Source organism: Aethalodelphis obliquidens, unplaced genomic scaffold (genome assembly GCF_003676395.1).
Source record: "Aethalodelphis obliquidens isolate GAN/ISIS:26980383/991018 unplaced genomic scaffold, ASM367639v1 scaffold44, whole genome shotgun sequence".
Taxonomy (NCBI): Eukaryota; Metazoa; Chordata; class Mammalia; order Artiodactyla; family Delphinidae; genus Aethalodelphis; species Aethalodelphis obliquidens.
Window position 1 is genome coordinate 10,415,180 of NW_020837988.1, and position 10,349 is coordinate 10,425,528.

Here is a 10,349-nt window from a genome sequence, read left to right on the forward strand (position 1 = left end):
GCCGCCCCGGCCGAGGCGCCCCCGCCGCCCGCGCCGCCGCCGCCGCCGCTCGCCCAGCACAGCCCGGCCGCCCGCCGCTGCCCGCGCCCGCCCCGGCTCCCGGATCGCGCTCGCTGAGACAACTGAGCCCGGGCCGCGGCTGCACAAGAACTCATGCAAATCCGGACGTCAGCGGGCGGGGCCTCGCCGGGCCCTGCTCGGCGTCAGGGGGCGGGCCGCGGCCGGGATTGGCGCAGCCGGGCCTACCGGAGGCCCCGGGCCTGGGCGGCGGGGGGGGCGGTGGTGGCGGGGGGAGGAGGAAGGGCGCGGGAGGGGGCCGGGAGGAGGAGGGCGCCGGGGAGGTGCAGGGGGAGGGATCTGCGAGCCTGGGAGAGGGACACTGGAGGGAGGGAACGGGACCGGGCCGGAGAGGTGTGTCGGCGGCGGGCCGAGGCGGGGTGGAGAGCGTGACGGGGCCGCGAGGGTCTGGCTGCGACCCCTCGCCTGCGGCCTACCGCCTCGGCCGGCTCCCTCGCCTCTCATTCTCAGCGTGCACTGCCCAGGGACCCCTGCCGGGGGCCACGGAAGCATCCACTGCAGTTTCCATTTGCACCGAATTGCATCATGTGCAGACTCCCTGGGGGTCGCCGGCAGGGGGCGGAATCGGAGCAGGGGCATCTCGCGCTCCCACTCTCTGTGTCCCGCCGCCCCGCCCCGCCCCGCCCCGCCCCGCGAGGCTTAGGGCATTTAGGAAGGCGAGGAATGGGAAGAGAAAGGATAGGGAGGAGAGAGACGACTGGGTGCAGAGGACCGCCAGGGAGAGCGCGGAGAGGAGAAAGGGGATAGAGGAGCAGCCAGCTTGGGGCCCTAGGGCTCAAGAACCTTACCAGAGGGTTCTCCAATCCCACCCCGGAACCTGGGAGGCTCCTAGTTTACCCTCAGCCCTCTCCTTGTTGGGGCGAGGGCGGGATGTCCAGTTTCCAGCAGCAACCCCCCGCCCCCAGCCCGCGGCCAACACGGCGGGAGGCAGGGAAGACAAAGAGGGGGCGAAGAGAATATCCAGGTCGGCTTGGGGGCCCGAGAGGACTTCGTGGGGTCCCGGGAAGGGCTTCGAAAGAGGGAGTAGGAAGGGTCAAGAAAAGGTTGAAGCTGAGCAGGGCACAGCGGGGCCGCACGAAAGGGAGGTGAATGGAATGGCCGAGGAGCTAAGCACTCGTCACGAATTCGCGCTCCCTGCTCCCTGACCGGCAGCGGCAGCCGAGCCGAGGCCCTCCCGACGCGGCCGGAGAAGCCGCCGAGTGTGAAGTTTAGCACCTCCGGCGGCGAGACGGCGCGTTCCGGCGTGCAGCTCCAGCGTCCGGCTGGGGGAGCTGCTGCGCCCCACGCGGCCTCCGAGGGCGCCGCCCGCGGGGCTGCGATCTCTGTGGGGTCGGAGTGAGGAGGGAGGGGACCTGAGGAGGGGGCAGGGCGGCCCAAGTGGCAGGGGCAGGGGCGCGCCTGCCCGGGGGTGTGTCCGGGCCCCCAGCTCCGGGCCCTTGAAGGACCAGGAGCAGGAAGCTTGCGCAATCCCTTGGCTGAGGGTCTATGGAAGAAAGAAAAGGAGCAAAAGCCGAGCGAGAGTGGAACGAGCGGGGGGGTGGGGGTGGGCAAAGAGCCATCCGGGTCTCCGCTCCCGCCCTGACACACGTCCCGGAATGCTGGGTGGGGACTGCGCGGGGGCTCGAGAAAGCGGGGGAGGGGCGAGGTGGGGAAGCGAACCCCCAAAGCATGCGTTGGGCTCATTTTCTCCCGGGAATCCGGGAGAAGCCTGGAGACGGTCTGGTGTTTAAGGACGAACACGTTGACTCCACCATTTCACCACCACCTCGCAGCTCCCGCGGCTCGGCGGCTTCTGCTGCCCTGGCGGCAGCGGCTCAACACGGCCCGCGTGGCTCCTCCCCGGAGGGGTCCTGGGGATGGGGATCGTTTTCTGGCTGCCCCAGAGAGGGGCAGAGAGGGGCTCGGTCTGCAGCGACTACCCTCTGACAAGCTTGAGGCGCAAACCCAAGATTACCCTGAGAAGGTGTTGGGGGGACGCGCCGGCCTGGGTGGGGGCGACGCCTGCTTGTAGTCCTGGGGTAGGGGGGCTCTCTGGGTTTATAGAAGCTGAGGGAGGCGAATTCTTTGGGAGGGGGACACAGGAAAAGGTTTTCCTCCCCCTGCTGTGTTTTGGGCTTTTTCCTGACGCTCGTGTCCCGGGAGAGGAGCTCTCGTGTGAGACAACTTGACCGTAGAAGGGGAAGGCTCCCCGAGATTGGCGGGGTAAGCGCTGTCAGCGCGACAGTCACACTTCCAAACTGAGCCTACCACTGCCAGGCCGTCGGCGCTGTCGGTCTGTCTGGAGGTCTGCAGCGACCTTGTCCTGGACAGTCCCTTCGTCCGGGGAGGGTCTTAGCTTCCCGACACTCCGCCCGCCCCCTCGCTAGAAAATCCCTTGGAAAATCTTTTTCCAAGGGGTGTTTCCGAGGCTTCTCGGGCAGGGGGGTGCCGAGGGAGGGCGAGCGGCCGCTGCAGCCTCCGCGCCGCCAGGGGCGTCGGACTCCGCAGGCCGCTGTTCGGCTCGCTCCGCCCGCGCCCCTCCGGGGCCCGCACTCCGGATCTCGGGGGCCACGCTGTAGAACCCGGTGCCCCGACGGCGGGTTTGCGCAGGAGCCGGGCGGCCTGCTGCTGAGCTGGGGAGGAAGGGTGGCTCCCGCCGGCCAAAACGGCGGATCTTTTCTGGAGCTGCCGGTACGGCTGTGCGAGCAGCCGCAGGCTCCCCAAGACTTCGGGAGGGGACGCCCAGAAGCTCCAAAGAAGCCCCGGGAGTCCCCGGCCGCCCCCGCTCCCATCCTTTCTGTGAAAAGTGACCAAAATACACAAGCATCCGCCGAACGCGGGAACTCGCGTGGTTATTTACTTTGTCCTGGTGGTGGGTGGGCCGATGTGGAGAGAGGCCGACTCCCAGAGCCCTCGCCCCACCTCGAAGCCTGACCCTAGACCACCCCTCACCTGCCAGCGGGTGCGGGGAGGAGCTCAGGTCCGCGGGACTGCGAATGGATGCAAGGAGGAGGCAGAGACAGAATCTGAGGGGTGCGGAACGATGAGCGCCCTGGAAGCTCCCCCGATGTGCCCCGCGAGCCCCTCCTGGGAAATCTCCCGTGGGGCCTCCCCTACCGTCCCACCCCCTGTCTTGGCCCCTTCGAGGGAGTCGCAGGCGAGTGGAGCTCTAAATTCGGGATTCCCAGAGCCTTCAGCGGGGCCCCTGCCTCCGACCCGGGATACCCCAAGCCTCACGGGGAACCCCGGAGAAGTGCCGCCGGTCTGCGCTTTTGACTCTGCCCCCTTCCAGCCGGGGGCAGATCGCGCCCCTCGGTTCCGCCGAGGGGCAGAATTCTCCTGGGTGCCACCTCAGGCTGGGGCCCCTAGGGGCCCTCAAGGGCCCCAAGAGAGGAGCGATGCTATCTTGACGAGCCGCAGGCTCCCGCCCTGAGTATCGAGGGCCGAAAGAGTGGACCCTGGAGAAGCCGGGAAATTTTTAACGGCCCTACACCCGAGGATGGTCACTGACAGTTTAGGGCCCCAAGGGGCCTGACCCGTGCCAACCCGGGGAAACAAACGGCTTCTTAAAGAAACTCGCTCTCTGAATGGACGATCTCTGCCAGGAGATGCCATCACCCGCCCACGGAGCCCAGGTCTGGGCTCTGCCCGGAAGGGGCCGCCTGTGACTTCCCCAGCCAGTCCCCGGCTGAGAAAGCTCTCTAGTTACTGTGACTTTTTAGGCCCCCAGAGGTGGATTTTAAGTAGCTGAGGGAGAATTTACTAGCAACGACTACAAAATCTGCCCAGGCTTTGACAAGAGCTCATTTCTCTCCTCTGTTCTTAGTAGGGGAACTTGTCTTTGACTTTAGCTCTGGCGTATGTAACTTTGCATTTTAGCGCTGGCTTTGGGGCAGCTGACCTTGTGGGACTGTGCGGGGGGGTGGGCGGTGAGTAGAGTGGGGAGGCTGTGTGGGAGTCCGGAACGCTGCCCCATGCACCTTCTAGGAGGGATGGCTTTGTCCCTAAGGGCTCCACTCCGCCCTCTGCGTCCCCACCCCCAAGTTTCTGTTCTTAGTCGCACTGCCCGCGAAGGGTCGGCTTTCATTTGGGTGGTGAAGCCCCTAACGCCCCCGCGTCCCACCTCAGAGAGCAGCTGGGGGCTGGAGCTGGGGCTCCAGGTGGGAGGGCCCGGTCGGGCGCGCGGGGCGGGGAACGGGTCCGGAGCGCGGCGAGGTCGTGGCCCCTTGGGGCAAGCCTTGGGGCCACATTGGCCGCCGCAGGGTCGCGCCTGCGGCACGCGGGGGTCGTGGGCCCCGAAGCGGGACGCGTCGTTTTCTACGACGTCGGCTGGTCCACCCCTTCCCAGCGTCAGGGCAGCTTCTCAAGTTCTCCGGAAGAACCCCACCCAGCCCCCGTCCCATGCTCGGTCGCAGTGCTCCCGCCCGCCTGGAGATATGCGCCCCCAGGATCCATATTTCAAATATGATCTTTGGTGTTGCTTCCACCGCCTGCCGCCGCCGCCGTGCACTCACAACGGCCTCTGCGTGCTGTGTTTTTCATTTGGGTTTCGTTTGCCCAAGGTCTCCCCGCGGATCTCCTGTGCCTACAAGGTTCACCCCATTCACACCCGCCCCTGCATTTTGCTCTCGGGTGCTTCCGTTGCGCCCCCCGAACCCTGCGGGGCCCATAGAGAAGGCAGATTTCTTTCTTTCCTTTTTCCAACCAAGAGCTGCTGCAGCAAACCCGGGGATAAAATAAAAATCGCCAGGCGGACCCCGAAGTAGTAGTCAGCTGAAGCGCGACTGCTACCCCACCCTCCCCCCAGCCCAATGCGCTCCCCCTCCCCGCCTCGCGGCGCGCCGAGGGTTAAGCGTGCGCGGGAGTGGGTAGCTGGCAACGCAGGAAAAGCGGGGGTGGGGTGCCGAGCGGCGGCGGGCCGGGGAAGCTGGGCTCGCTCTCCTCCCCCTCCTCGCCCCCGCCAACCCCGGGGTGGCGAGGCCCGAGCGATAGGAAGGGCCCGGTGCGTCTCCGCCTTCCCCGCTGGCTGGCAGCCGAGTCCGGCCGCGGCCCGGAACCGCGAGGACGCTGCTTCGAGGCAGCGTCCTGCGTAGCCCGGGCGGGGGAGGGGGCGGTGGCTCCAGAGCCGCTGCCGCGCGTCGCCAGCCAGCCGATCGATCCCCAGGGGCGGGAGCGCGGCGAGCTCCGCTGGACACCTGGGGCGGGGGTTATCCCTGCAGGATCAAAGGGAGAACGGAGGGGGTGCTCAGGGATCCGGTGACCGTGGGATGGCGGCCGGGAGGGCCCAGCCAGAGCACAGCTCGGCCCGTGCTTCAGGGGCCGAGGGCTGGGGACGGGTGGTAAAGCCTGGGGTACCCTCTAATCCCATGTTGTCTGCATCGGTGCCGCCTTTGGCCACTTCCGGAGCTGAGTCTGGCAGCCCTGAAACTTCGTCCCTGCATGTCCAGGTCCCCGTCCCCACCCCACCCCCACTCCCGATGACGAGGTCGTCGGACGTGGTCACCTAGTCCATCCCCCTCGCCCCGCCCTCCTGAATCCTGATAGAAATGGGTGGGTGTCCCCTCGACCCCACCTCCAGAAAGATCCCCCAGGTTTGCCCAAGAAGTCCTCCTCCCCAGCTTCTTCCGGAGGATAGTTTCCTGTGACTGTCCCTGAGGACCCCCAAGGGATCCCCTTCGGTTCCCAGGGGCCCGGCCGCTGCCTCACCTGCCTGCTCCAGGTGCCGGGGCGGGGCCGGGGCAGTGGCGCTGAGGAGCCTGCACTCTCTACGCCCTCCCCTAGGGGGCGGGCTCCCCTCGGGCTGGCAGGCAGCTGGGGCCTGCCAGAGCTGACCGCCCTCTGCGCCCCGGGGAGTGGGAAGGAGATGTGCACGTGGGGCAAAGTGGAGTATCTCACTGCTGTGGGGGGTGAACAGAGGAGCCCCGTGCGCGCTGCCTGTAACTCACCCCTCCCCCTCACTCCGGCTGCGAGGCTGCCTTTCTAGCCAGAAACAACCAGCCCCAGAGCGACTTGAAGCGTTAGGAGCCCACCCTGCACACTCAGGACTGAACACAACCCAATGGCCAGGGCCATTGTTTCCCAAACCGGCCCCTTGCTCAGTGCCCTTTCATTCCCAGAGAGAAGTCGGCAGGAGCATATATACATTTTTTTATTTGAGGTTTTTAAAGGAAATCTCAGGTCAAGAGCATGACAAAGCCCCTGTTCTGCTATCAAAGGGCCAATAAGAAGTAAACTGATATTACAGTGCATATTTCCCCAGAGAGCCAGGGGGATTTATGTAGGAATTGGGGGGCAGGGGGGATAGAGCAGAAATTCCACCACGAACTCTCTTCCCTAAACTGAGCTTCACTAAAAAAAAAAGTTGGCTTGGCCGACAAATGCCACATCTTAAAAATGCCCTAACACTTCCCTGTAAGGGATGCTCCCCTGGGTTGCTGACTGGGAAGGAGAATAAAACCCCAAGAGATACCCCAGGCAGGAGGAAGGGACCCCAAGTCCTCTCCTCTGATGGAGACAATACCCTTGAGAAAGGCAGGAGGTGGGTTGGAACGTGTCAAGATTATTTATAATCACTGAAGTCCCAAATAAAGTTCAGTATTTCATTTTTTCTGGGCTTAGACAGACGGATGGCAGAAGGAATATGGTGAGTGTAGCTGTAGGAATGTGGGATTGATGAAGGGCATGAGTGGGCCCGCACAAGCCAGCCAGCTGCGTGCTTCTGGGCAGGGCCACTTCTCCATCACACTGGGGAGGCTCAGTGCCAGGGCCCACAATACTTTTAGGGGTCCACGAAAATGTTCTAGTTTCTTTTTATTGTTGTTTTAAAATTGTGGTAAAATATACATAACATAAAAGTTACCATTTTAACCATTTTAAGTGTTCTGTGGCATTAAGTACATTCACATTGCTATGCAGCCATCACCCCCATCCATCTCCAGAATTTTTCATCTGCCCACACGGGAACTCTACCCATTAACCAATAACTCCCCACTCTCTCCCCCCAGCCCCTGGCAATCACCATTCTACTTTCTGTCTCTATGAATTTGACTACTCTAAGTTCTTTATATAAGTAGAATCATCCAGTATTTGTTCTTTTGTGTCTGGCTTATTTCACTTAACATAATGTCTTCAAGGTTCATCCATGTTGTAGTATGTGTCAGAATTTCCTCCTTTTTTAAGGCCGAATTATATTCTACTGTATGTATATCTAATTTCTTTTAAAATCAGAAGAAAAAACCCTTAAGTTCAAAGAAAATGTTTTAATGTAGACTATTAACGTGTTCATCTTTATATCAAGGCAGTTATAACCTATAATTTTTAACACTTTTTTTTTTATGGAGAAAGGGGCCCACAAAGGCAAAAGTGCCCAGGGCCCTTAGAATGTGGTCCTGCTTTGGGGAGAACTTTCAAGAATGGCACCTCTGGGGAGACTTGGTGACCAGGAACCACCAGCTCTGTCTGTGGATGGGTTGAGGAGCATCAGTTGTTGGCCTGGGGCTGGTGGCACTGGGGGTCCAGAACATTCACCTGCATGTGTGCCCCACTGTCTATAGGCATCATCGGGCCACTTCTCCTCACTTTGGAGTGCAGGTTTCTGTCTGATGCTACTGAAATAAAAAACATGTAAAAGTAATAGGGAACACCAGGAAATAAAAACACAAGGCCTGTCTTTCTTTCCTTCTTTGATTGAAAGAGTTCAGTTCTGCAGGGCTCAGAACCAGCTCTGGCTCTATGGATTCCTCCCGGATGTCCGTCTGGCCTGTGTCAGCGAGTTGATTGCCTGTGATTTGACAGTAATGATCATAATGGGGTGATTTTGTATTCTTTGACTGATTCAGATCGAAAGGTTCAGAAACGGACTTGTGCCTCCCACTCCCACCCCCTTGCTTGAAATTGATCTTTTTCTTTGAGTCCAAAGAAATAGCAGAGTTTCATGGAAGAAGATCCATGTAGAGAAAGTGTCCTTTCATTTTTAAACCTATTAGGGATTATAGGTTTCTTTTTCAGCCTGGAGACCAAGAACAAATGCCATGGAGGCCGAGAAATATTGCACAGGACAAGAGAAATGTTGCCACAGAAGCCTCCATGGACGAGAGGTATTTCTCAGAATTTTTTTTTTTTTTGGCTGCATTTGTTCTTCGTTGCTGTGTGCGAGTTTTCTCTAGTTGTGGTGAGTGGGGGCTACTCTTCATTATGGTGCTCGGGCTTCTCCCTGCGGTGGCTTCTCTTGTTGCGGAGCACAGGCTCTATGCATGCAGGCTTTAGTAGTTGTGGCGTGCGGGCTCAGTAGTTGTGGCTTGCAGGCTCTAGAGCGCAGGCTCGGTAGTTGTGGCACACAGGCTAGTTGCTCCGCGGCATGTGGGATCTTCCTGCACCAGGGCTCAAACCTGTGTCCGCTACATTGGCAGGCGGATTCTTAACCACTGCATCACCAGGGAAGTCCTCTCAGAATTTTGAAAACCAACTACAGCTATTCTGTGCATGGAGCTAACTGGGGATTACTCCCTCCCACACACTCTGCTGGTGTGACTGCCTCATCTCCTTCTCAGTTGCCCACCACTGGCAGAGATACATTCCTGTTTATACTGAGCCTGCCTTCTTTCTCCAAATAGGCGCAGACAGACAGACAGACACAAATGCTGTGGGTATCAAAGCAATTAAACCAAGGGTAACTCGCCCCCTGGTCACTTCCCACTTGTTTCTCAGCCTGACTCCTTGCTGACTGGCTTTTGCATGTCATGCAGGAATGACAAAGAAGCCTTGTGCTCCTCAGTGGGACCTGTGTGTGTCCTCAGTGGGACCTGTGTGTGTCCTGGAGGACTCCAGAGCTCTGGAGCAGCTCTGGTGTTCAGAAAGGCCAGGCCGGTATCTGTGCACAGTCTGCAGAGCTGGTGCTTGCTGTTTCTCAGACGCATCGATTATGCCGTTTTCACGGCGCTCATAGAGGCCTGGTTATTTGCGCTGTACACCAGCGATTCCCCCCTAAATTCAGACCCTCCAACCCCACTGAGGAGTGCCCATACCTGCCACTCCACGGTTCCTAAGTCTACCTTCTAGAGAAGAGCAGGGTTAAGGTAGAGTGTTTGCCTCTGTCACCCCAACCCCAGGGAGCCAAGACTTTTTTGTCAGTTTCCTGGGATGGGGTGAAAGGCATAAAGGAGGAGATCCCCATGCAAAGTGGAAGTGGGACTGCTGGCTGGACGCAAGGAGTGTCCCCCATCATCTGCTTATATCCTGGACCAGTGCTCGGCCCAGCCCCCTCCCTCTGGGTCCTGCACCAGCTGGGAGGGGAGGGAGGTGTATCTTTAAGACCAAAGACAGGCAGTGAGGGAGAGGTGCTTATGGAAGAGCAGGCTCCAGGTTGCCAAGGTGAATCTGTCGATAGTGTATTGAACAGGCCTGTCCAGTGGCCGGAATTGTTTTTGTCAAAACAGCCATCCTCTGGCCCTGCTCGCAGGGCCCAGAGCACTGCAGACAGGATCCCAGCTGGAGAGGAATCTCCTGGGACAGAAAACCCACCAGTGCCTCCCCGTCCTGAGGACGCGTTAGTCAGGAAACCTGGGTTTCTTTCCTCCTGCATGGATGACCTGGAGCGGCACAAAGCACGCCAGCGCTCTGGACCTGCCGTCCTTCACCAGGCACTTCCAGTGGGCTGTTTGTCCACTTTGCAGGGCAAAAAGAAAATGCAGGGCCCCTCAGTTAAAAATTATGAACAAATTCAAGATGGAGCATGAAGCCAGCATGGGGCCCTCCTGAGTATGGGGCCCATGCTGTGAGGTTGGCCCTGTGCCCACCCATACCAGCTCACTGTCCAATCTCTGCTGGTGTTCCACAAATGCTGTGCTCCTCCCCAGTCTCTCGGGCTCCAAGCTCATCAGACCAGCTTACTCCAATAGTCAGACCCTGAAAGGAGGTCACCTGTCCTGGTCAGCCGTCATCTCTGTTGGGAGAGACTCTCATGGTGGCCCCTGTGGTCAGGTGTCCAGCTCTGGCCACGACGGCCAGGCTCACACAGCAGGGAGAGTGTTAGGAGGGGGTGGGGGAAAGGCAGGTGTTTGGAGTGTGACCTCGTTAGTCCACAAGCCCGCTAAAACCCTTCCAGTTGTCGTGTTTACACCCTTGGCCACCCTCAGCCCTAACACCTGATGGAACGTCTCTACTCCACCCCGTCTGCCCCACGAGCCACCCAGTCGGAAGTGTTGCGATTCCAGGGGTTCTGGCTCAAGGGGCCTGCAGACATGGCCAGATAGGGCTGTTGGGATAAGGAGGAACCTGGACAAAGTGACACCTAC